Below are 27,327 nucleotides of genomic sequence, written 5' to 3'. Positions count from 1 at the left end.
ATATACTGTCTATATAACTGTGGAATTAACAATGAAAGCATCTATGTACATAGTGTAAACAGTGGCGGCTGGTGACTTCAAATCAAAGGGGGGCTGCAGGAGACAGCTGAATGGGTGGGGTCAATGTGAAGGGGTGTGGCCAACTAGAAAGGGGAGGAGCTATGCTCAAAACCACAAAAACTAACCAAATACACTGCCCTGGGTGCCAAACCGTCATTATGAGAGTCCAATCAAGAGAAAATGAAATGTAGAAGATTTATTAAAGTACCAAGTAACATACTGAAAGTAGAAATCTCTGATGCCCCTACTTGTAACAATGTTTCTTACCCAAAAAAAGACCTGCTGCCTGACAACTATCTACTTGTTTCATGGGGAAAACATGATCAAAGTGAAAATGAAAAACAAACAAGAAATAAGCTCAAGATACATTGCTTAAAAGGATTACTGTACAGTTTATGGACCACACGATTGGCATTCTGTTTAGTTTATGGGTAAAGCCTGCAGAGATGACTCAAGTCTCCAAGTGTAATGTGCTTCTTAAAATAATGTAATCCTGTCATTTATTACAAACACTGTCATATGCATTTTAATACCCAAGGCTTATACATTATCTAGTTATGTATTCTCTACATGGCAACAACAGAAAGGCTTTCAATGTTGGCAATTCTTTAACAGTATACTTATTAAAGCTTACTTGCATCTTACGATCTCAGCCAAGCTTACCTGATGGTCATTAAAGTATTGCTACTTAAACACAGAGCAACAGGCACTTTGAGTAATAAACATAAATCAACAGTACATAAAATATGACAGAAACCAGACCATTCTGCAAAAATCAAGGACAGATGAAAAGCCACTCTAGTACTTGTGTCTACCTTGGATGGGGGGGGGGGGATACTCTGCACATTTACACTGCATAACTACTCCTTGCCTTGCTTCGACACATCCAGAGTCACTACATGGGGGAGTGGGGTGCAACAAATATGTCACAATTTGAAATGTCTCTGGCTGACTGTGATGGCCCTGACACATTTGTCATACCTCTTAATCTCAGAGCAAGAAATCTGGACAAAGCCATACATAGAAGTGGGACAAAGGCCCAAAAATAAGGACAATTTTTAAAACTTCTCTACCCTTGAAACTCACATTCATTGAAACAGCATTGAAACCCACATTCAAAGAAAATACATTTTGCCAGTGGCAGATAAAGATTAATTCTGGGCTGTTTTCAAATCATAGGCCCCTTGCATATGAAACATACATGTGCTCTTTGATACACCTTCCTACTGCTTTGAACATTTTCCAGTAAACAATGAAACAAAACACATGCACCAATAATGACAAAACTTTCCAATTCAGAACATTTCCATCATAAAAGTCTACTCAAACTTCTACAGTCCACAATTATCAGTAAATATGCACAATTCTACAGTCCACCGTTATCAGTAAATATGCACAATTCTACAGTCCACCATTATCAGTAAATATGCACAATCTCTGAAGTAAAAAGTCATTAAATAATTCCACATTAAATAAATCTGTAACTAATCAAGAGGTTGCTGCTAGCAGCCACCTTTATATTTCATGGTTTCATCGAAAAATAAAGTGTCTGATGCCCCTGAGGAATAAATTGCCTATATTACATTAAAAATGATAAGCTAGTAATATTGCAATAGGAAATGGATGGCAAACTGATAACAGGCTCATAGTTAGTATCTTAACTTTCAGTACAGCAGCATTCACCACATGTGGGAGTAGAACCAACAACCTTCTGCATCAAAAGCAAGTACACAACCTGTTGTGCTATTAACAATATAAGTTGACTTAGCATAAGCAGCACTAAACTTCTCTTCCCCTGCAGCTCTCAGCTCCTTGTAAAATCTACTCAATACTCAATTGCATCTCAACTTTTGCAGCACAAGAAATCTGGAAAAAGCCAAATTTATTGAGGGGGTCAAAAGGCCAAAAAACAGGGACACATTAAACATTGCTTGCATAATCTTGTAAAGTTGCTAGAATAAAATGCTGTGTTACCACCATACATTTTACTGCCAAGGTCCCTGTGCAAAACAGTCAGAGCAACATACCACTACGTTTCTTATCCAAAAAAGACCTGCTGCAAGAAACAAGCTCAAGATAAATTGCTTAAAAGATTACTGCACAGGTATTAGGAGTCGGACACCTACCTCAATTTAAGAAGTGTTAAAAAAAGAGTGACTGTGTCCGTTTCCGTCATGAACTGAAGTTAGGAAGGATTGGAGCTCTTTCTTTTCTCTGACTTACTGACTCTTCTCTCTGTTTGCTTTTTCTACAGAAAAGGTCTTCATATACCACATTCCCCACTTTTGAAGTTACATTCTGCCCTTTGATGTATTACACTATCATGCTAGCACTTCATCTAAAGCACAATCCCCCAAGCACAACAAATCACTAATTCTCTATACTGCAAGGCTAAAAAAAATCTGCAAAAAGGCCACTTAGATGCACTACATACACTAAGGATTACATCATTTGTGCTGCCATCCCCTTAATTTGGGATTATGTAAAACACTAAACTATAACCCCTAATCGTAACATTAATCCCTATACCAAAAATAAGCACAAGACACTAAGTCTTCATTTCATGCAGGTGGAGACAAATTTCTCTACCGATGCATGCAAGAGATTAGGTTTAGAAAAGATATGCAAGCTTCCCTCTCCCTTAAATCCAAATCAAGAAAATAAGAATTACAATGCACACAGGGTAACACCTGATGACCATGTTGCACTAGCAACTCTACTGAAAGCTGCACTGTAGAGAAATATGCAGCTTGATTTAAACTGCAACTAAGGTTGGACTTTCTTCAACCAGGACCAGTTTAAGCATGGACTCTCCCCATCAACCAGAAAAGGTTTATGGACACATAAATAAAATTAGTTCTACAGTTGCCAACTGATTATAGCAATGCTGCCATTAGATAAAGCCCGAGTTTCCATTTCATAACAAAATTAATTACCTTTATATTAAGCTTTAGTACCCCCCATTCCAGTCTAAACAACTCTAGGCATTCCTACCTTCTGTTATAGGAAGCATGGTCTCAAGGTTACAGATAAATGCTAACATCAGCATGCAAACAATTACTTCTGCACCTTCACTCTGTTCTTCCTCTAACTTCTTTCTTCTTCTTCTTTCTTCAGTTCTTTCTTCTTCTGTTCTTCAGCACAGGCTGCACAGCTGACAAAATATTTAGGCCACCCAAAAAAAAAAAAATCAAAGTCCAATGGCAAATTTATTAATAAATAAGTATCGGTCCTTCCCATGTGACTGACTCAGTCACGAATCCACAACTGACTTACTGTTTGATTCTCGCTCTTTTCCCAGCACATAAATCCCTGGAAGAGAGTGACAACCAATCAGCAGCATTTAGCCCAGCAAGCACGTCATGTACGTGCCTGCGGATGTCGCAGTCCAAGCCCCATCCAATTCTATGTGGTTAGACTGCTTGGCATCACAATGATGCCTTAATTAGCCCACTGGGCTGCAATAAAAACAAACAAAAAAAATCTTTATTTAAAACCGCCGCAACCCGAAGCGGTTAAAGTGCGCATGCGCGTACTTGCTGAGTCGGGGACTCGGAGACAAAAACAAAGTAATTTTAAAATAATATTATGCTACTGTAGTCTGTCACACAAAAAAGTACTTTTTCTTTTTTTTAGCTGAGGGGGCTGCAGTCCTGCAGTCCAATGCCATGAGCCGCCCCTGAGTGTAAATAGATATGTTGTATGACCTATATCCTGTGGTATTTGACATCAATGTATAACATATGTATATGTATGTATGTGTATGTATGTATATATGTGTGTATGTATGTATGTGTATGTATATATATATATATATATATATATATATATATATATATATGTGCACATGGTCATGTTGTAAGATGGTTTTTATTTGTGACATTTATTAATGTAAAAATAAAAATAAAAATTACTGAAAAAAAAAAAAAACACTTCAGGGTCTTACACTCCCCCCCCCCCAAAAAGTGAAAGTACACTGCACAGATAAAGCTCCATGCACTACACAGAATTATGATTGGGTCTATGATCATAGCCAATTTTATGTGATCTCAACATAAAGTAGATGCCGACATCTCGAGCTTCATTCTTAAATTGAATTTCTTGTCATCTATGTCTCAAAGACATAATAAGCTATGAACATAGCCCTAGTCATAATCCTTTATACTATAATATCTTTGTGCATGCAGTGTAGCGTAAGATATACTTCTGTGCTATACTAGCTGAAGATGTGAAGATGCTGATTAACCTAAGCATTACCATGACCCTTGGACATTCTTTGTTAATATTATTATTATAGCTCAGTATGTGTTTTATTTTAGTTCTTAATCTACAGTGTCATAATTAAAGTGAACTGTACTCCATAGATCTTCAAAACTGACACATGAAGATGACATACATCAAAAGTTTTTGTGCCCTGGCTGAGTAGGAAGCAAGCATAATGCAGTCACTGATGTTGGTATTTTATATTTTATTTCCATAGCATAGTTCTGGCATCTTATTTTTTACTGTTAATATTTCATTCATTATAATGGTTTAACCAATTATATCAGTTGTTATCAAGTCATTGTTTTTATAATGCTTTGTCAATGAAATGTCCACATTTTTGTTTATTAATTGTTTTGGTTGCATGCATTTGTGTGTGTGTGTGTGTGTGTGTGTGTGTGTGTGTGTGTGTGTGTGTGTGTGTGTGTGTGTGTGTGTGCGTGTGTGTGTGTGTCTATGAAAATGGTAACTGAAAATGCTATTTTAAGATTCAAGTAAAGACACATACTTCAGAAATACGTCTGAGAAATTAGCATGTCACATTTCTTGTGCAACTGTTTCACAAAATGTCTTTGCATTATTGACAAAGTAAACATTACTTAATCCTCACTGCTTTCTGCTTTGTACTTTTCTATTCCTAAAGCAACCTCGTGATGCAATTTGCTTTAAATAATCAGGGAAATTCAATAAAGCTTACACACATTATTTTCCTGTGTTCACATTGCCATGATGTGCACACTGGCATGAACAATTTTAGATTCAATAAACTCTATGTAGTGGTGTGCAATCACAAGCACGTGCATGCAACTATGGAACCTTTCGTGCAAAGCAAATTTTGGTTTACGTAGCTGAATTTTATGCAAATCAACCAGGTGGAGCAATCCAACAACCCATAATGCATCCATGTAGTCTCCATGTCCGTTACTATTATATGCGGGCATTTTCCTTGTACAGGAGTCTACATGAAAAGAAGGGGATGTAAAAGTCCACAAATATGGACATAATTCCCCTGAAAAGGTAAGATCCCATAAATACATGCTCAAATCATGTACAGTGGATGTCTGAAAACAGCAGGAATTATGTAAAATTAATATTTATTTATTTATTTTTAATTCCTGCATGTTTGCACTATGCACCACATTGAGCAAACATGTTTAACATAAAAATAAAAAGAAAAAGAAATATGTAAAAGAACAGTATAATGTACTCTAGACGAAAGTACTGTTTCCTGATAACATTAAAACCTCTATAGGTTACATCTCTTGTAATCATTTTAAATAGAGTTGCTTGCTACTGAGATTTGTCTGCATACATCAACTGGACATAAGCTGATTTAAGTATATTTCCTGCATTTTATTGTGGTTTTATAATTTGGACTGATTCCTCAGATCTAGCTCTGTTGAAACTGTCTTGTGTGTATATCTGAAGCTCTGCACTAGTTGCTAAACTGCTTTGAAATTCCTTTAAGTGTTAATTAGCTTGGGGGTTTCTGATAACATTAAAACCTGTGTTGGTTACATCTCTTGTAATCATTTTAAATAGAGTTGCTTGCTACTGAGATTTGTCTGCATACATCAACTGGACATAAGCTGATTTAAGTATATTTCCTGCATTTTATTGTGGTTTTATAATTTGGACTGATTCCTCAGATCTAGCTCTGTTGAAACTGTCTTGTGTGTATCTCTGAAGCTCTGCACTAGTTGCTAAACTGCTTTTAAATTCCTTTAAGTGTTAATTAGCTTGGGGGGTTTCTGATAACATTAAAACCTGTGTTGGTTACATCTCTTGTAATCATTTTAAATAGAGTTGCTTGCTACTGAGATTTGTCTGCATACATCAACTGGACATAAGCTGATTTAAGTATATTTCCTGCATTTTATTGTGGTTTTATAATTTGGACTGATTCCTCAGATCTAGCTCTGTTGAAACTGTCTTGTGTGTATCTCTGAAGCTCTGCACTAGTTGCTAAACTGCTTTGAAATTCCTTTAAGTGTTAATTAGCTTGGGGGTTTCTGATAACATTAAAACCTGTGTTGGTTACATCTCTTGTAATCATTTTAAATAGAGTTGCTTGCTACTAAGATTTGTCTGCATACATCAACTGGACATAAGCTGATTTAAGTATATTTCCTGCATTTTATTGTGGTTTTATAATTTGGACTGATTCCTCAGATCTAGCTCTGTTGAAACTGTCTTGTGTGTATCTCTGAAGTTCTGCACTAGTTGCTAAACTGCTTTGAAATTCCTTTAAGTGTTAATTAGCTTGGGGGGTTTCTGATAACATTAAAACCTGTGTTGGTTACATCTCTTGTAATCATTTTAAATAGAGTTGCTTGCTACTGAGATTTGTCTGCATACATCAACTGGACATAAGCTGATTTAAGTATATTTCCTGCATTTTATTGTGGTTTTATAATTTGGACTGATTCCTCAGATCTAGCTCTGTTGAAACTGTCTTGTATGTATCTCTGAAGCTATGCACTAGTTGCTAAACTGCTTTGAAATTCCTTTAAGTGTTAATTAGCTTGGGGGTTTCTGATAACATTAAAACCTGTGTTGGTTACATCTCTTGTAATCATTTTAAATAGAGTTGCTTGCTACTGAGATTTGTCTGCATACATCAACTGGACATAAGCTGATTTAAGTATATTTCCTGCATTTTATTGTGGTTTTATAATTTGGACTGATTCCTCAGATCTAGCTCTGTTGAAACTGTCTTGTGTGTATCTCTGAAGCTCTGCACTAGTTGCTAAACTGCTTTGAAATTCCTTTAAGTTTTAATTAGCTTGGGGGGTTTCTGATAACATTAAAACCTGTGTTGGTTACATCTCTTGTAATCATTTTAAATAGAGTTGCTTGCTACTGAGATTTGTCTGCATACATCAACTGGACATAAGCTGATTTAAGTATATTTCCTGCATTTTATTGTGGTTTTATAATTTGGACTGATTTCTCAGATCTAGCTCTGTTGAAACTGTCTTGTGTGTATCTCTAAAGCTCTGCACTAGTTGCTAAACTGCTTTGAAATTCCTTTAAGTGTTAATTAGCTTGGGGGGTTTCTGATAACATTAAAACCTGTGTTGGTTACATCTCTTGTAATCATTTTAAATAGAGTTGCTTGCTACTGAGATTTGTCTGCATACATCAACTGGACATAAGCTGATTTAAGTATATTTCCTGCATTTTATTGTGGTTTTATAATTTGGACTGATTCCTCAGATCTAGCTCTGTTGAAACTGTCTTGTGTGTATCTCTGAAGCTCTGCACTAGTTGCTAAACTGCTTTGAAATTCCTTTAAGTGTTAATTAGCTTGGGGGGGTTCTGATAACATTAAAACCTGTGTTGGTTACATCTCTTGTAATCATTTTAAATAGAGTTGCTTGCTACTGAGATTTGTCTGCATACATCAACTGGACATAAGCTGATTTAAGTATATTTCCTGCATTTTATTGTGGTTTTATAATTTGGACTGATTCCTCAGATCTAGCTCTGTTGAAACTGTCTTGTGTGTATCTCTGAAGCTCTGCACTAGTTGCTAAACTGCTTTGAAATTCCTTTAAGTGTTAATTAGCTTGGGGGTTTCTGATAACATTAAAACCTGTGTTGGTTACATCTCTTGTAATCATTTTAAATAGAGTTGCTTGCTACTGAGATTTGTCTGCATACATCAACTGGACATAAGCTGATTTAAGTATATTTCCTGCATTTTATTGTGGTTTTATAATTTGGACTGATTCCTCAGATCTAGCTCTGTTGAAACTGTCCCCCCCCCCTGTTCTTGGTAGTAGTTTAAATTTGGTGGCTTTTGCAGTGCCCTCCCCACTGTAGATTTGATCTAGGACACTCTCCCAGTCCCATCTCTTTACCGCATTCTATCTAATAAACCCTTTCTGCACTTGCTTTTAGTCCTTTTTAATTTAATTACTTTTTTTCAAACTGTGTGTGGACTAATATTGCTACATACTCAAGCGTGCCAGCTTGTACTGCATGTGAATTGTTTTTACTACTGTTTTTGCTACTTTTCTGAAAAAAAAAATTCTGCTTTTACTGTATTGGTATTTCTTCCTAATTTGTTTTACTTTTGCGTCATCTTAAAAGTACTCAGTTGTATTTATTACTTCTCGGTGCAACTCATTCTAAGCCTTTTAGTTTAAGCACTTGGGCTTCAGACCAGTTGTTTTACATTAAGAAGGTTTGTGGTTTGCACTGTAGTGGCAGGACAGGTAGCTTACATCCTTCTAAGTTGGGAACTGCTGATTGAGGGCTCAGTGTCAGTTATTCTAAAATTGTATTAATTCTGGTTTAAGCACTTGGGCTTCAGGCCAGTTATTTTACATTAAAAGGGTTCGTGGTCTGCACTCTTGTGGGAGGAGAGGCTGGACTCTGCCCTTCTGAGCTGGGAATTTCTGGTTAAAGGCTTATAGTGCCTGCATATTTGAACTGCTTCTTACTGAAATTGGTACACCTTGTTTGTTTTAGCGTAGACTAGATCCAGACCTGCTGAATCTAGTTTGTTTGTATAACTTAAGCACTATTCCAGGCATTCTTCAAAGTATTCAATTGTATTTATTACTGCTTGGTAGTAACTTGATTAAAGTGTAGCTACCATTCTAAGTCTTTTGGATTAAGCACTTGGGCTTCAGACCAGTTGTTTTACATTAGGAAGGTTTGTGGCCTGCACTGTGGTGGCAGGACAGGTGGCTTACATCCTTCTAAGTTGGGAATTGCTGATTGAGGGCTCAGTGTCTGTTATTCTAAAAATGTATTAGTTCTGGTTTAAGCACTTGGGCTTCAGGCCAGTTATTTTACATTAAGAAGGTTCGTGGTCTGCACGCTTGTGGGAGGAGAGGCTGGACTCTGCCCTTTTGAGCTGGGAATTTCTGGTTAAAGGTTTATAGTGCCTGCATATTTCAACTGTTTCTTACTGTAATTGGTACACCTTGTTTGCTGTAGTCCTCTCTTAAAACCTAGTTGCCTCATGGTTTTGGCGTCCTTTCAGGCTTGTTGGCGAAGCACCCACCAAGAGGAGAAAACGCTGAGAGAAGAAAGGAGCCACTTTTGAGATTTTAAGTATTTTTCCTCTGTTTATTTGCTAAGTTTTTCTGCATAGTTGCCTAGTTTGAGCATTTTCTGGCTTGTTAAACTTGATTTCTGCATTAGTAGCTGTATTTAGAGCACAACCAAAAGCTATTTACTGAATTTCCTGTTTGCACTTAATTTTAAAATAATTTTTTTCTCAAAACTTGCATATTTTCTGTCTTTGGCCTAGCACTCTTGTGTGGGGTCATTTACTGTACTCCAAAAAAAAAAAAAAAGCTCAGCACTTGTCTTAAAAGCATCTTCTTTTCAGGTTTAGCACTTCTGTATTATACAAAGTCCTTCACTAGCGAACCCCCCGTACCCACTTCCTTACTAAGTCCTCTCTTATTCAGTTACACCCCTAACTTCTTAATTTCTCTAGCATGTCGAAGGGCCAGATGCTGGCATCCTCCCCTGTCCAGTTGGTGAATTTGGGAATATTGAGGCAATGTTACAATTGCCTCATGTACACAGACAACCCTCTCCTCCTCCCACATAACACAAATACTTGCGAGAGATGCAGCTATTTGGCCAAACTGGAGGCTGAGCTCTTTCAACTCAGGACTGGCAAGACCAGACAGGAGGAGAAGGCAGCTACACACACCACAAAACCAGTCTCACATAAAGCTATCACAACAATGAATCAAACACATAAACACACTAAGACATACTCGGAGGCTCTGAGCAAAAATTTACCTAAACAGCAGAGGCCTCCAAAGCAGACACCCAAGCAACTGCCACCTCATGACACACCACAGGCAACACATAAACCACAAAATTAGTGTGCAAAGCAGTCACAGCCCTTAAGGCCAAATACAACACCAAACATACTTGTCATAGGTAACTCCATAGTCAGACACACTGACGTCCCACTCACCAGGCTGAATAAGGAGAGGGTCACAGTAAGCTGCCTATCGGGCGCTAGAATCCGCCACATAACACAAGCACTCGGGTCACTCCACAGCAAGTACAAATATGACACAGTCATTGTCCATGCTGGTGTGAATGACCTGAGACGTACCTCCCTGGACTACATGAAAAGAGACATAGAGGAGCTCTCTGATTATGTAGCCCAGGCAGGTATGACCCTGACCCTGAGCAGTATCCTTCCTTCACCAAGAATGATGCCACAACATAGAGACAAGATGATCAGCTTTAACAATTGGCTTAATTTCTGGTGTCATTCAAAGGGGATCCAGTGTCTGTCTGCCTGGGATGACATGCTTGACAAGCCACGCTGCTTCGCAAAAGACGGCTTGCACCTGTCACCCCTGGGATTCCGGATATTGGCTAAGGCTCTTGCCACCCCCATAGTGCCTTTTTTAGGCAAGGCTCAAATTCTAAACCTACCACCCTAGAAAACAAAAATGGGAAGAAACTAAGGGTAATGCTACTCAATGCCAGAAGTCTAAATCTCAAAATGCACGCACTCGAGGCCCTTCTCAGTATGGAGAACATTGATGTCTGTGCTGTAACTGAAACCTGGTTCAAGGCTCCTGAGAGCACCCTGGCACTATCAGGTTTTACCTCATATCATGCGTTCCGGCCCCAAAACCCGGACCACACCACAAAAGGAGGGGGCATATCCATATTCATCAAGGATAACCACACCTCCAGGTTGGTGGCAATGCACGAAGCATCAGAAACCATGCAGGTGCAATTAACCATAGGCAAAACTGCTCTACAATTTATAGCATGCTACAGGCCACCCTCTCAAACTCAGGAACCCCACACAGCCCTCCTGAAGACACTGGAGGGTATAAATGTATCTCCAAACACCATTATATTGGGTGACTTCAACTACCCGAATATAGACTGGGAACATTACTCAAGCCCCAACTTTTTAGCCCAAAGGTTCCTGGAGTTCATAAATTCAAATGCCATGGAACAACTAGTCACCGTTCCCACAAGAGGAGAAAATATACTAGATCTCATCATCACAAACATGGGGACAAAATGCTCCACACCGGAAGTATATCCCTCATTGGTGAGATCAGATCATAAACTAATCTCACTGGAAATTCACATCCCGCCCCACCCCACACAAAAAGACCACAGTGAAGAACTTCTCTAAAGCAAACTTCACACTACTCAAGTCTGGTGTGGTATCCTTCAAGGCCCCGAGCCAGTGGGAACCACAACCCAAGCTGCGGTAGCCCTTACAAATGCCTTCTCTGAACACCTCCAGGACTGCATGGATCAGGCAATCCCTAATAAAACCAAGACTCTTTCCACCAAGGGCAAACGTCCAGTCTGGTGGACCCCAGCCATAAACAAACTTTACAATAAGAGGAGAAAGCTGTTACATAATAGAGCAAAATCCATAAAAGAGAAGACACCCTTGATCATTATTAGTAAAAAAATACGAGCACTCATAAAATCATCCAAGGCCAACTTTGAGAGAAAAATTGCCATAGATTCAAAAGACAATCATAAGGCCTTCTTCAGCTATGTTAGAAACCTGGGTGGAATCTCCCAGATATGCTCAGAATTAATCCAAAATGATACAAAAATCACTGAACCCACAGACATTGCCAACATACTGGCGGACAGGTTCAGTGCAAACTTCACCCCCCTCCCCCTCAAAAGGAGAGATAACTATCCCAGCGGAGTGTAGCCTCCCAGACATCTCAAATGCGCAGGTAAAAGCTGCTCTCTCTAAAGCTAAAAACACAGCATCAATGGGACCGGATGGTGTCCCCGGCTGTGTGCTACACGAACTCAATGAGGAACTAAACCCGCACATAAGGCAGCTGTTTAATCTTAGCCTTACCACAGGATACGTGCCCAAGGAGTGGCGTACGGCAGCTGTGGTCCCACTCCACAAAGGCGGTGCCTCTACGGACCCTGGTAATTACTACCCCATAAGCTTAACAAGCCTGGTCTGCAAAGCTATGGAGAGGATCATAATGGAACTCATAAACAAAGACATAGGGGACTTGCAGACATTGGACCCGACCCAGTTTGGCTTTGTCAAGGGCAGATCATGCCTTTTGAACTTGGTCGACTTCTTCGAAACAGTCACCAAGGCCATTGATGAGGGAAAGACAGTCCATACAGCCTACCTTGACCTTGCAAAAGCTTTCGACACAATACCCCACTCAGGTATTATAGAGAAACTTACCAGCTTAAATGTAAACCCATATGTCACAAGATGGGTTGCAAACTGGCTAAAGGACAGAACCCACAGGGTCAGAGTTGCTGGCACCATGTCAGACTCCAAGCCGGTCACAAGTGGTGTCCCACAGGGCTCAGTCCTTGGCCCCCTGTTGCTCAGCATCTACTTCTCAGAAGTACAGGTAAACATAGGAGGACTATGGCTGACAAAGTTTTCAGATGACTGCAAACTGGGCGCCATAGTGGAAAGTACATCGGACACAGATATCCTTCAGAGGGGTCTCACGGAAACTGATAGCTGGTGCCAGAGCCATGGCCTGAAGTTAAATGCCAAAAAATGTATAGTCATACCCTTCGGGAAAAACAAGGTAACCCCAAGCTACCATATAGGTGGCAATCCACTAAGCACAGAAGAGGTTATCAGGGACCTGGGGACCTAGGTTGACAGTGGCCTTTCTTTTGACACTCACATTGCTAAAGTGGTTAGAAAGACCTTCTACATTGCCCACCTGATCATGAAGGGATTCACATCCAGATCAAGTGAGGTCATTGTTCCCCTGTACTCTTCACTTATCAGACCAATGATAGAGTACAGTGCCCCATTCGGGATGTATCTCACCCGACACCTGCAGCAATTGGAGAGACCCCAAAAGTTCCTAACCAAAAGGATAAAGGGATTCCAAAATCTGTCATATGCTGCCAGACTGAAGAAACTCCAGCTCTATTCAGTTGCATACCGTCTGCTCGGAGGTGACCTGTGCCTGACATACAAGGCCATGTCCAACCCGGAATTAATGGACATGCTCCACCTCAAAAAATCCAAATCTACCAGATCCACTAGAGCAAGTGACTTAAACCTTAGCACGGATATAAATAAGACATGCTGGATGGATAGATTTGTCACTCAGAGACTCCCTATGCTGTGGAATAAAATCCCGGTCCATGTGAGGCAGAGCACCTCGCTGGCTCTGTTCAAGAGAAATCTTGACCGGTGGATGGGAGATCATAAGTTTACCCCGGGAATCATCTCTGTGTCACTGCTGGACAGAGGCAAAACAAACTAATGGGCACAATATTTTTTAACATAAGGGGTGGCGTAAGCCACAAAACTTTGGGCTAGGCTTATAAATGCCTTAGGGCAGATAGCCTAGTATAAACCTATGAACCTATGAACCTATGAACCTATAAATGGAAACTGCGATGTATTCAATTAATATAGTTTTGCATAGTTATGCTGCATGATGTTGCATGCAGCTCAGCATTGTGCACTAACACAGGATATCCTAAGCAGGTAAACTGCATCATAATTATACAGTCCCACATGGTGGACCTACTCAAAGTCAAAGTCACAGTAAACTTCATTGTCATTTAGAACTACACTTGTGTAGCCTAAATGAAATTTCATGCATCAGCTCAATTCTTGAGATTACAAAAGAAAGTGAAACAACACATACAAGTAAAGGAATAAACAACTTAACTAGCAAATACAATACTACCCCAATATAGGTAAGAAAGAGCAGAGACATTTACCAACACTCATTTATGAAAAGAATACCTTCCCCGAGTTAAATTAAGTATCCTATTTAAAGTAATACAAAACACACTACAGATTGAAATGCCTAAGTTATTTGTCTAATAATGCACTTGAGTGAGTTAAACAATACTGACTATGGATATAATAAATAAATAGTGCACTTACTTGGAATATATCTAAGTATATATTGCACAAATAAATAAAAATGTACTTATTATGTGTCCAGACCCCTGGGACAAGTGCCTGAGTTCAGAAGTCTAATCACTGTAGGGTAGAAACTGTTACTGAATCTTGTAGTCCTGCAGTGGATGCTGCAATACTCCAGAACTGTATAAAGTATGCATACACAATGAATTCTGATTCTCCCTCGGTACTCTGAACCATTGGAGTAGAGACTTGGAAATTTTAACTGAGATAATGCTAGGGGCTGAGGCAGCTATTCTACATCTGTATGTGCTAGATGCTGAAGTCAGTGCTGCTGGTGCTGCTGACAATAGGCCTAGGCTGAGAAGGAGAAGAGTGTTCAGGTCCAGGGTAACCCACCAGGAGCTACATGAGCTGGAGATTATAGAGCGCTACAGGGTGGACAGGGGTATATTACAAGAACTCAGTGAGCTCTGCCAGCCTCAACTCAGACCCAGAGCCAACAGAGGGGAACCCATCCCAGTGAAACAAAGGTATGTGTTGCCCTTAGGACACTAGCTACAGGTACTTTTCAAAGACCAACTGGGGACATGACGGGGGTGTTACAGGCATCTGCATCCAGGATACCCCACCAATTCCCTGGATGGTATGTCCCTACATGTCAGTGAGCACATATCCTTTCCCCTTTCCCCTGAGGTGAGGGCCAGCAATATGCAACAGTTCTACTATGCACACTGCCCTGAAGTACTGGGTGCCATAGATTGCACTCATGTACACATCAAGGCACCACCTGGTGAGAAGGGTAGAATCTACATTAACCTCAAGGGATACCACTCCATCAACTGCCAGGTCGTGTGCAATGCCCAGGGGATTATCATGAATGTGTGTGCTGGCAACCCTGGCAGTTATCAAGACTCCCATATCTAGCACACATCACAGCTGTAACAGATGTTTGCTAGGGGGGACATCCCACAGGGCCATTTACTGGGGGATGCTGGCTACACCCTGGAATCGTGGATGATAACACCCATCAGAAATGCGCACACACCCACAGAAGAAATCCATAATGAAACACACCCACAAACTATGAACATCATAGAGCATGTGTTTGGGCTTCTGAAGTCATGGTTCTGGTGGCTTGATATACCTTTCCAAAAACTGACAAGTAAAACTTCTAAAACTCATAAAAAGACAACAGGCAACATGACTGGAATAACTACTCACAAATTTATTAAGCACTTTTATCCAAAACATATGGTTGAATTTCATCAGATTTGAGTAGTTATTCCAGTCGTGTTGCCTGTTGTCTTTTTACGAGTTTTGGAGGCTTGATATACCTGCTGGAGCCTTGCAGTATACTCCACTCACATGTGCACAAATATCTACAGTATGTGCTATACTACACAATCTGATCCTGCGAAAACAGCTGCAGCAGGATCAGAAAAGGGAAGGGATACACAGCCCCCCACCAGTGCCTAGGTCACTACAGCCAGTTACAGGAGGACTCAGAGGAGGACCCCCCCGCTGATGTTCCTGTAGGCAGACATAGGCATGTTCTGTATGCCCTGGCTTTGGCTAAGAGACAACGCATAGCACGTTCATTGACAACCTAGGGACTAATACCTTACTCATACTCACATACATATTTTAAAATTGATGCCAGGCAACTCACACATTCTGTATCTATCCATATATTGCCTGAGTACTGCTTGCATCAGACAGAGTCAGCACTGAACTACAGTTGTGTCAGCTGCTGCATTTGCAAGGTAAGTCCATAACCTACACAATATTCTAGTGGATTATTCTAATGTTTGGGTTTGTGAAGGGCCGATCTTGTCTCCTGAACCTGATTGACTTCTTTGAATCAGTCTCCAGAGTCATGGAAAAGGGTAAGGTGGTCCACACAGCTTATTTAGACCTTGCCAAGGCCTTTGACACCATCCCCCACTCTGGAATCATAGATAAACTTACTAAGTTGGGCATTAATCCGTATGTCACCCAATGGGTTGCTAAATGGCTTACTGATAGAACCCACACTGTAAAAGTAGCCGACTCCAAATCCAGCTCCAGACAAGTGACAAGTGGAGTACCTCAGGGTTCAGTCCTGGGGCCGCTCTTGTTTGGCATCTACTTCTCTGAAGTACAGGTCAACACTAAGGGACTCTGGCTAACAAAGTTTGCAGATGACTGCAAACTGGGAGCCATTATTGAATCCCCAAATTATGTGGATACTCTACAAAAGGGCCTTACAGAAACAGATGCTTGGTGCCAGAGCCATAGGCTCAAGCTCAATGCCAAGAAATGTATTGTTATCCCTTTGGGAAAAACATGTATCCATGAATTACCATATAGGTGGCAGTACACTAAACACAGAAAGTGTGATAAGAGACTTAGGGACACAAGTGGACAGTGGTCTCACCTTCGATAACCACATCGCCACAACAGTCAGGAAATCCTTCTATGTGGCACACCTCATCACGAAGGGCATTTCATCCAGAAAAAAGGAGGTCATTGTCCCACTGTACTCATCCCTCATTAGACCCATTATAGAATACAATGCCCCATTTGGTATGTACCTCTCAAGACATCTGCAACAACTGGAAAGGCCTCAGAAATACCTCACTAAAAGAATCACAGGTCTAAAGCAGATGCCCTATGCTGACCGCCTTAAAAAACTCCAGCTGTACTCTGTCGCATATCGTCTGCTCAGAGGCGATCTCTCCTTAACATACAAGGCCATGTCAAACCCAGAGCTGTTGGACATGCTACACTTAAAGAAATCCCATTCTCTCAGAGCTACACGCTCCAGGGATCTAAACCTTGTCATCACAATAAACAAAACATGCTGGAGGGATAGGTTCCTGACCCAGAGACTCCACAGACTCTGGAATAGATTGCCCATACATGTCAAGCAGAGTGCCTCTTTGGACCTCTTCAAGAGGAACCTTGACGATTGGATGGAAGAAAGGAAATTCACCCCAGGGATCATGTCAGTCACCCTGCTAGACAGGGGTCCAGGAAAGTAAATAATGTGGGAAGAAATAGCCAGGGAATTGTTATGGCTAGGCTTGTATAGGCCCTAGGGCTGATAGCCTAGTACCAACCTATGAACCAACCTATATGTCATTGCAGCTATGGACCTGGCACATTATGCAGGTAACTACAGTGGGTTATTTGGATAGAAGATATATCCACATGGGACTACAGACACCTATTCAACTATCATGTCTCTATTTGAAATCAGTAAGCCTCATGCATAGTATATTCATGTAGTCCTACTGCAAAAGATTACTGGTGCATCATTTAAGGGAGATATTAGAAAGTGAGGTTAAATGATAGTCAGACTAGTTTGCATCCTAACAGAACATGGGGTTTGTTTTCATACCCCTCAAAACAGCAGTGTCCCCATGTAACTGCCATAATAGTAAGTCATCTATGCTATATGAGTATTTCACACAGTTAACATGCCACACAGTCTCAGGACAGTAATATAAAACTTGATCTTGCATCACATGTATTAGGTAACTGAGAAATAGCAGTGTACATATTTATGCAGGCGATTGTGTGATGAATGATCCCCTTTCTGTCAATCTGCTTCTGTGCCTCAAAAGACTAAGGCAGTTAGCTTGTGTTATGGTGTCCAGGGTTCTAATCTTTGTGAACTAGTAATAATGTGTGTTTTACAGACTGTGACTCTGTGTATCCTATACCATTATTAACCTCTTTCTTATATTAATTCCACATTTGTGTGCTGCACTGCATGTCTGCAACCTGCTTAATAAGTCTTACGGGAAATACAACCATGAAGAAACAGGGACAGAGGTCAGGCTGCATAACAAACAAATTCTCAGCCTGGAGTACAGCTACATGTGGGCTGGAGTCATAATAGAAAGTCTCTGATGTAAGCAGTGCACCTCCCACTTGTGCACTGATTACCAACGTGCAAACATGTCCATAAATGCCAACGTGCATGCCCTTACATTAAGTTAAGCAGAGTGAAAATCCGTTGCTCCTCACGCTTTAAAAAAAAAAAAAAAAAAAAAAATATATATATATATATATATATATATATATATATATATATATGGGTCTACTTCGAATAACCGAACCGCCACTTCACCGACACCCAGAAGATCAAGACGGAACGACCGAACAGGTAGGTGATCGAAAAGGCGATATTCCGACAGCCGAAAGACTGACAACGGCAACGTGTGAGCATGATCCGGTAAGTGTGTGATAGTGACGGATTTAGGATTGGGGAGCGGACAGGTAAGTGTACGATAGTGAGGGATTTTAAGTTAGGGTGTGGGAAAGGTGAGTGTGCGGTAGTGTCGGACTTAGGGTTCCTGTAAGGTAAGTGTGTGATAGTGACGTAGTGTAGTGTAGGGAAGGGTTGAGTGTGTTAGGGTTAGTATGCGGGTGGAGTGAGTGTGCGATAGTGACGGGCTTAATGTTTTAGGGTGGGTTAAGTGATTTAGGGTTAGGGTGCAGGTAGGGTAAGTGTGCGATAGTGACGGTGTTGAGGTTTAGGGGTGGGTTAAGTGAGTTAGGGTTAGGGTGAGGGTTGGGTAAGTGTGCGGTAGTGTCGGACGTTAGGGTTAGGGTTTAGGTTAAGGTTAGTGGATATGTTATTGTGTGCAATGTGTAGTTTACGTTTTTTGTGTCGGTGTAATGGTGTTCGGTTTTTTGAGTTGTTGGTGTTTGTCGGTGTTGTGTGTTTTCAGTTGTTTGGGGTCTGTAAATTGTGTGTCGGTGAATCGGAAGTTCGGTTATAGAAAGTAGACCCATATATATATATATATATATATATATATATATATATATATATATATGTATATAACATATCTATATGTGTATGTGTGTGTATATATATATATATATATATATATATATATATATATATATATATACACACACACACACACACACACACAGACATATACATCTCTATCTCTCTCTCTTGATATATATATATATATATATATATATATATATATATATATATATATATATATATATACTTATACATATGCACACATATAAATATATATATATATATATATATATATGTAGTTGTGTGCACGTATGTCTGTGATGTCCTACATACCCAAATCATAAAGAGGAAAGCTGCACTAAGCCACATATACTGTTTAGAAAAGCACCAAAAGTAAGGGCTGTACTTTAAATAACGCATTTACAATCTGTGGAAGTGAGTAGAATAATTTTGCATTTGGAGGACTATTGGGACATCTGAAATTCAGATTTCTGTCAGTCTCCTCTCACTTCATGTATAAATCATGCCACATATGGCAACAAACCATAATTTAGTGTGAAACACATATAAATATGAGTCAAACATATGGACTTGCTGCAGGCATCTGGACAGTGGAGATTTATAGTGCCCTACTATTCAAGACCACATGTCTCATTAAGACTGCATGTGGAAACCTTGAAGATGTGTGGCACAGTATAGGAATATGTACATATATTATGAAGACATATGTTTGTATCTATGCCTGCCAGCAACAACACCCACATTCACTACAGCCCCCTGCGTCTATTGGATTTCACCACACATACATCAACAACTGAACAAGTTGTATAATGTTGTGTGCTCATTCATGGACAGGGCAAATGGATTGTGGCCACAGGGTTGCCCATCCAAATGCAAACAGACACATATGCTCAAAATGGGTACTGTTGTTACATAGCTAGGCTACTAACTTAATTGACTGCTAGGCTGCTAGCTACAGATGACAGTGAGAAGCAATGTGACTATGGAGGCATCCCAAGCTGTTCATCACAAGGCTTGGTTAGGTTGTCTAGGATTAGTTCACCTGCAGTTATTTATAAAGCAGACTTGAGCTGTGGCAAGTGTGTTATGTACTGTTTTCTGTAGCCTCACTCCAGCTAACTGTGTGTGTGTGTGTGTGTGTTTGTGTGTGTGCATCTCCTCAAAGAATAAGTGTGACTCCCACACTGACTTTTAAACTGGCATGGGTTTGTACTGTTTTGGGCCTTGCAGTTGATGCAGGCCTCCAAACTCTTGTCCTCCACAAGGCCTGCTGATGTAATCTACTATATGATTACCTAAAGTCATGTTAATGTCAGACTTTAGCTGTGGGGTGTGCATTGTACCTGCCTATGGGACACTGCCCATTTTTCTTCAAAAGACACTGCTGATGTCATTAACAATAGATTATTGCTTGTGTACAAGTCACAACAGGCCATGTTTACGCAGTGGCATGACAGATGTGTGCATGTAAGACGTTATTAAGTTTATGGTATCATTCTAAAGGTAAACAGTACCTGACAGTGTGGGATAACATGGTGGATTGAGTACGCTGCTTTGGCAGCCATATGGCACTTGCCTGAACCATAATCCTGATATTAGGTATGGTTGCAAGAGCAGACTTACAAATGTGACAATGTACAACTCCAACAAAGTAAGGATCATGCTGCTAAACCATTGGGGTTCACAGCATAAAACACACTCTCTGTAGGTACTCTTTGCAGTGAAGATGTAGATGTCTGTGTACGCACATAAAACTTTTTCATGTTTGAAGTACTTAAGTCTTGCAAGGCTACAATGTTTTTCAAGCACAGGACATGCTAGAGGGGCAGGAACATCTCTCAAAAGTTGACACTCTTCTGCAGTAGGTCTCCCATCCGTGTCAGGCAAAGCACTTATATTATCCTATTGAAGGGCAGGCTGCATGAATTGCTGTGAAAATGCTATCTAACATGGATCACTGCCATTGTGGATCTTGCTAGACAAACCTTGGACATCTATGACATCTGACATTGAACATTATATTGTGATGCAACAGCTATGCTCCTAATTACCATCAGGTCACTAACCCTAGTCACATCCTATGAACCTCAGAACTCAAGGCAAAATACATGCAAAACTGAACAGAATGGTTTAGTTGCTGTTCAAGGCATCTACCTGGAAAAGGCTACAACAAGCCTACAGACCCTTACATCATCTGGAACAAGACTGTGGATTACCAAACAGGCTGTGGCCTACTTTTTATCTTGGGGTTGGTGCTAACATTTTGCGTCTGGTGAGAGAAGAAGCAAAGGAGCATTGTATCCCAGCAGAGTGAACCTGTGATGAAACCAGCACTAGTAGTAGCCAGGCAGTAGCCATTCATGTGATTCCCCTCTTTTCATCATTCTTACCAAGCTAATTCTTTGTTTTCAGTACGTACTGCTTGATTTTTTTCTAACTTCAGAATATCTGCCTAAATATGTCATAATTCAATTTTCAGGGTCTGTGTATTAGTTTCCCCTCAAGTGTTTGGCAGTGTTGTATACAGACTCAGGCACCCTGAGTGACATTTTTTCTGTAAATGCACAAATGAATTTTCTTCAATACCTAGCACTATCCCCATAGTTGCAAATCGAATACTCCTGACATTGACTGATATTTTCACTCCAACTATCTAATCAATAAAAAAAGAGTCTGCTGCCATGGATATGAACTTTCCCACTGTCAGCTTGGTGTATATGGGCATCCTGAGGCAATGCTGAGATTTGAAATTGTCTCATGTTTACTGACAACCAGTTAATTCTCAAAGAAACTGATATGGTACGTGAGAGATGTATTTACACAATGTCACTGGAGGCAAAGCTCTCACATAAAAGTACTCCTAATGTCAATAAGGTTGTCAGTAGTACACATGCTGCACCCATCACACACAATTCAAAGCAGACATATGCTGAGACACTAAAAATGTAACCTTCCTAAACCACAAAGACCTCCTAGATGAAGTAAACATAACAAATTTTCTCAGCAGCCCATAAGGCAAGCCACCACACAATCTATCATTCTATTTTTTGGAGACCCCATCATGAGACACACTGATGTCCCTCTCACCAGGCTGAGTACAGAGAAAGTCATGGTAAGTTGCTTATCTGGGGCTAGGATCCACCACATGATGCATGCACTCACGTCATTGGACCACAAGTACCAGTATGACTCAGTCATAGTCCATGTGGGAGTAAGTGACCTAAGACATACCTCCCTAGACTATATGAAGACATATATCATGGAGCTCTTGGAATATGTGACTCAGGTTGGTATAAGCCTAGCATTGAACAGCATTTTACCTTCTCCAAGTATGATGCCACAATACAAACAAAAGATGATTGACTTTAATAATTGGCTTAGTTTCTGGTGTCATTCTAAGGGGGTGCAATATTTGTCAGTATTGAAGAAGACGTTCAACAGATAACACTGCTTTGCCAAGGATGGTCTGTCCCTCTTCCCTCTAGGTCTCCAAATATTATCTAAAAGATTGCAAACTGAAAGTACCTCCAATGTAGCAAATCAAAACCAACAAAATTTAAAGGTATTACTGACCAATCCTAGGAAAGTAAACAAAAAAAAACTCCACTCCCTAGAAGATCTCTTCACCCTACAGAATGCTGACATCTGTACGGTTACTGAGACATGGTTTAAAGCTGCGGAGAGCACACCAGCAGTGCAAGGTTATAATGCCTTCCACACATCTAGACCAGCAACTTCACAGGCAGGGACTACAGATGGAGGTGTCTCTATTTACATCAAAAATAAATATACTTCAAGGCTGGTCAAACAAGACAATGCACTTGAACTGCTTCACGTTCATATCAACACAGGCAAAATCCAGTACTACTTCCTTGCAAGCTATAGGCCCCCCTCTATGACCCAGGAAACCCATACCATGTATTTAAACTTATTAGAAACACTAACCATCCAACCCAATACCATAGTCATGGGTGACTTTAACTATCAGACTATTAACTGGAAATCTTATATGACACCAACCAACGGATACAGAGATTCCTGAATTTTGTAAACACAAACTCCCTGGACCAGATTGTCAATACACCATCCAGGGGTGCAACCATACTGGATATGGTCCTCAGTAATGTGGGGGAGTGCTGCACACCTCTTACTGTAATGTCTTACGTGGTAAGGTCAGACCAGAAAATAATCTCCTTTGAAGCAAAAATAAAACCTGGAGACCCAGCTAAACTTGCAATATCCTGGAACTACTCTAAGGCTAACCTCCTGCTATTAAATGATAACCTGGTAAGAGTTCAAGCCCCCATTAACCCTGAGAACACTGCTGCCTATGCAGAAATGTTCAAAGAAATCCTGTACAAGCATGTTAATAGCTGCATAGAGGCAGCTATTCCCACCAGGAAGAAGTATAGAACTAACTCAAAAAACAAGCAACCAAGGTTGAATCACAAAATCAATAGGCTGTATAACCAAAGGAAAAAAATCATGTCAGAACTTTGGAGGTGGAGTGCCCTGCAGGAAAAAAGCACTGTCAAACTAAACAAACAACTCAGAGGACAAATAAAGTCTACCAAAGCCAAATTTGAGGTAATATTTGCCTCCCAGGCCAAGGACAACCACAAAGCATTTTTTAGCTATGTCCGCAACCTCAAAGGCAATACACAATTCTGTGCAGGGTTCATTGTAAATGAAGCCACCTATAATGAGCCAGAATATATACCATACCTCCTGGCTGATAAATTCTGCTCCAACTTTAACCCTCTCTCCCCCTCAACCTTCCCTCAGGAAATACCATCAAATATAATTTGCCCTACTATCACTAGGAAACAGGTCTTTACTGCTCTCTATAAGACCAAGAACAGAGCATCAATGGTCCCATACAATATCTCAGGATGCCTTTTAAATAGCATGAAACATGGCCTGTTAGGGCCTCTAGAATTACTATTTAATTGTAGCCTCCTAACAGGCTTCATGCTTCATGAATGGAGAACAGCAACAGCCATCTCTCTGTACAAAGGTGGGCCACCTACAGACCCCAGAAACTACAGACCCATAAGTCTCACTAGTCCTATTTCTCTGATGGACACAGGCAACCTGTAAATGCTTCATCTCCCAGGCCCTTGCTTGTAAATGTTTAATCTCCCAATGCCCTGCTTGCACTTAAGGGAATCAGAACTTGTCAGAGATTTGGGCTGCATGGCTAGACTTAAAAAGGCCCTTGTGGTCATTAGCATAGTAAACACCTATGAACCTATATTGTACTACTGCTCTGATGACATTTGTCTTCTGTGCTGACATACAATCCTGTGCTCTGACATTGATGGGTTGATTGTAGATGTGTACTCACAGGTGTGTACTACACAATCCTGAAAGCAAAACGTATATATTTCCATGAGACATTTCATTGTGTGACTCCATAGCCCTTACAACAGCATCCATTTTAATGTACACAAATTATTATGCTATCCACAGTATAAATGGCAAAGTACATTATCTGTAAATGACCAGTACAAGTAGCATGTGAACAGCACCAATGGATGAAAGGAATTCATACTAATGTAGATAGTCACCCTGTGCATCAGACACATTGCTTTATTTCCCTGCATCCGTGAGAAAGAGGATAGGAATGTGGCACAGTTATCATCCCTTACACATGGTGTTGTGTGGGGTGCAGGAGTGCTAGGCTGACCCAATAGGTTGGCAAGCATGTGTGTGAGTGAGCAAGGAAGTAGGCAAGATGGACCATGGGAATGTTCTGTGTGTGTCTGTAGGTGCATTTAGTGTGACATTGGTGTGTGAATGCCTGCGTGAACACAGCCAAACTCAGTGCAAGCCTTACATGTCTGTATGTTGGACAGCTGTGAGCCATGCATGGTAAATGACATTTCATCATCTCTACTCCCAAACATAAGAACTGGCTCTGCCAGGAGTTGCATTGGCACCTCCATGCCCAGGTTCAAATGCTGTGCTACTACCTGAAGGTGACTGATGTCTGCTGGGCATGTGTCTTTCATGGGAATGCCCAGGACCATGACCCCATGGCCTGCTATGTTTTGGCATGGACAGCAAACTCCCCCCTGGAGCACTGGATGTCTGCCACTACGGGAGCATGACTGGGCATGACCATGTTGACTCTCAGCAGATGTAGTTGCTGACCTATGCCCACGAGGCTGACACTTAACTCTAGTTAGATGTTCCATCACAGACAATGTGCATTAGATGACAGATAGCCTGCGATCTGTCTCAGACCTATCTCTTTCCACTGTGGCAGGCAACCAATCCATGGTATCAGCAACACAATGGAGGCAGTCACAGATGTCAGACTGTGCTACATCCATAACCATGAGCATTTATCGTGAGTTTCTTTATGAATGTGCCTGTGCCTCCATGACAGCCCTAAACATATGCCGAGTGACATGTGATGAGACAGCTACAACAGGTGGTAGAGGGACAGCAGGCCTCCTACGAGCATCCCAATCAACCCACCTGTGTGAAACCTCACCAACAGTTTGTCCACTGTCAGTGTCGACAGTCACTGAAGCCACAGTAGCCACAATTCATTGTTCAATGTCCCCACCTTTCAACTGTCCAATATTTCTGGCCTCAGGGGACTGGGTATGCATAGGCATATTGCCTGTGTATGGTGATATTGAGGGTGGTCGAGGGATATAAACCTCTGTGTCTGAGTCAACCTCTGCAACCCCCAGTTGTGCCTCAATTTCGCCAACATCATTATCAGAGTCTGATAAGTTACTGTCATCAGGTAGTGTAGAGAGCAAAGATCAACCTTCCTGGTCACATAAGATAAAAAGGAAAAAGCAATACATTAATACCTGCACTACTATGGTACAATATATGTTAAGCTGTGTACCCTGCTCTCACTATTACAGACTATTATACCTCCTAACCTCACAGAGTAGGACATGTGGACATTATTTTCTAACCCTAATCTGTAATGACTTGGCAATAATTAGTCAGGAAACAACAATCTTATGAAAAAAAAAAAATAAATAAATAAATCATTTATATATATATATATATATATATATATATATATATATATATATATACACACACACACACACACACACACACACACACATACATGATGTACACTGTGGACATTCTGCAAATATCTGTACAGTTGACAGTTATGGCAGTTATTAATGTCCTGACAATAGTTTTCAAGTCAATCACTATGGTCATACCTATGAGGCAGATATATGAGTCTAAACTGTGAACATTCAGAAAATATCTGTACAATTGTCAATTTTGCAGACAGTACATCAATCCAGCCAGCAAACCTGAGATGGCACTTTAGCTAATACTTTGAAATATATCTACATTTCTGACATAACAGTATTCTAATTACCAGCAGGAACATGGCCTCTTCCAATTACTGATGTTCCTGGAAAAGGTTGAGGGAGAGGTAATAGCAACAGCACCCCATGGTACAGTATAACAGGGGGTAATAAGTTCAATAATCTTATATCTACAGTAACTGCAATGTTAAAAGTTATGTGGGTGACAATCTATATGAGCTTAAAACTGCAGCTAACTTATTTCCCCCCAAAAAACACCTGGTCCCATGTAAAACTATATACACCTTGAAAGGATGAATGCAACAATATTCTACTGGTGATCTAACTAAGCATACCTGGAAGCTTTTCTTGAGAGGGACGGGTAGCACCCATGTCCACAACATATTGGCAGATGGATGTCTGGGAGCTGTCCTGTGTAGTAAGTTTTGCCAGGAATTCCTCTGTGGCTGTGAGGGGAAGTTCTGCAGCAGGGCCACCACCAGTGACCTGACGATCCCTGGCCACATCAGCTGACCATCTCCTTGCTGCATGAATTATGTCTGACACGGTGTTGCACCTACTCATAGCTACAGTTTTGATGACCCACAGCATTGATGTTGTACACTAGATCATTCCACAGGTCTGCACGTTCTGACCTATTTGACCTCTCTCGGGACAGCATGCCTTGATAATGTTGTTGCAATGCCTCAGTGATGAGGTCATTTTCTCCCTCAGAAAATGATGGCTTGTGACATGCATGCATAATGTTTACTGAAATACAAAGAAATGAGAACACATATAAGGATCATATATGTACGAGTAAACTATGTAGAGATACAGCAGTAAAGGAAGGCTCTCAGTACTCACTGCTTGATTACACACCTCATATTCAACAGTGGGCCAAACATAAAAAGGGTGTGGACGCAACTAGGATAGTAGCAATAGTGACATATTCCTGTTTGTGCCATGGACAATACTCACATATGCTCACACACCCAACACAGCAGGTCCATTGTAGTGTGCCCTACACCAAG

Source organism: Protopterus annectens, chromosome 1.part1 (assembly GCF_019279795.1).
Source record: "Protopterus annectens isolate FY-2018-M chromosome 1.part1, PAN1.0, whole genome shotgun sequence".
NCBI classification, from domain to species: domain Eukaryota; kingdom Metazoa; phylum Chordata; order Ceratodontiformes; family Protopteridae; genus Protopterus; species Protopterus annectens.
This window is presented reverse-complemented; position numbering follows the sequence as displayed.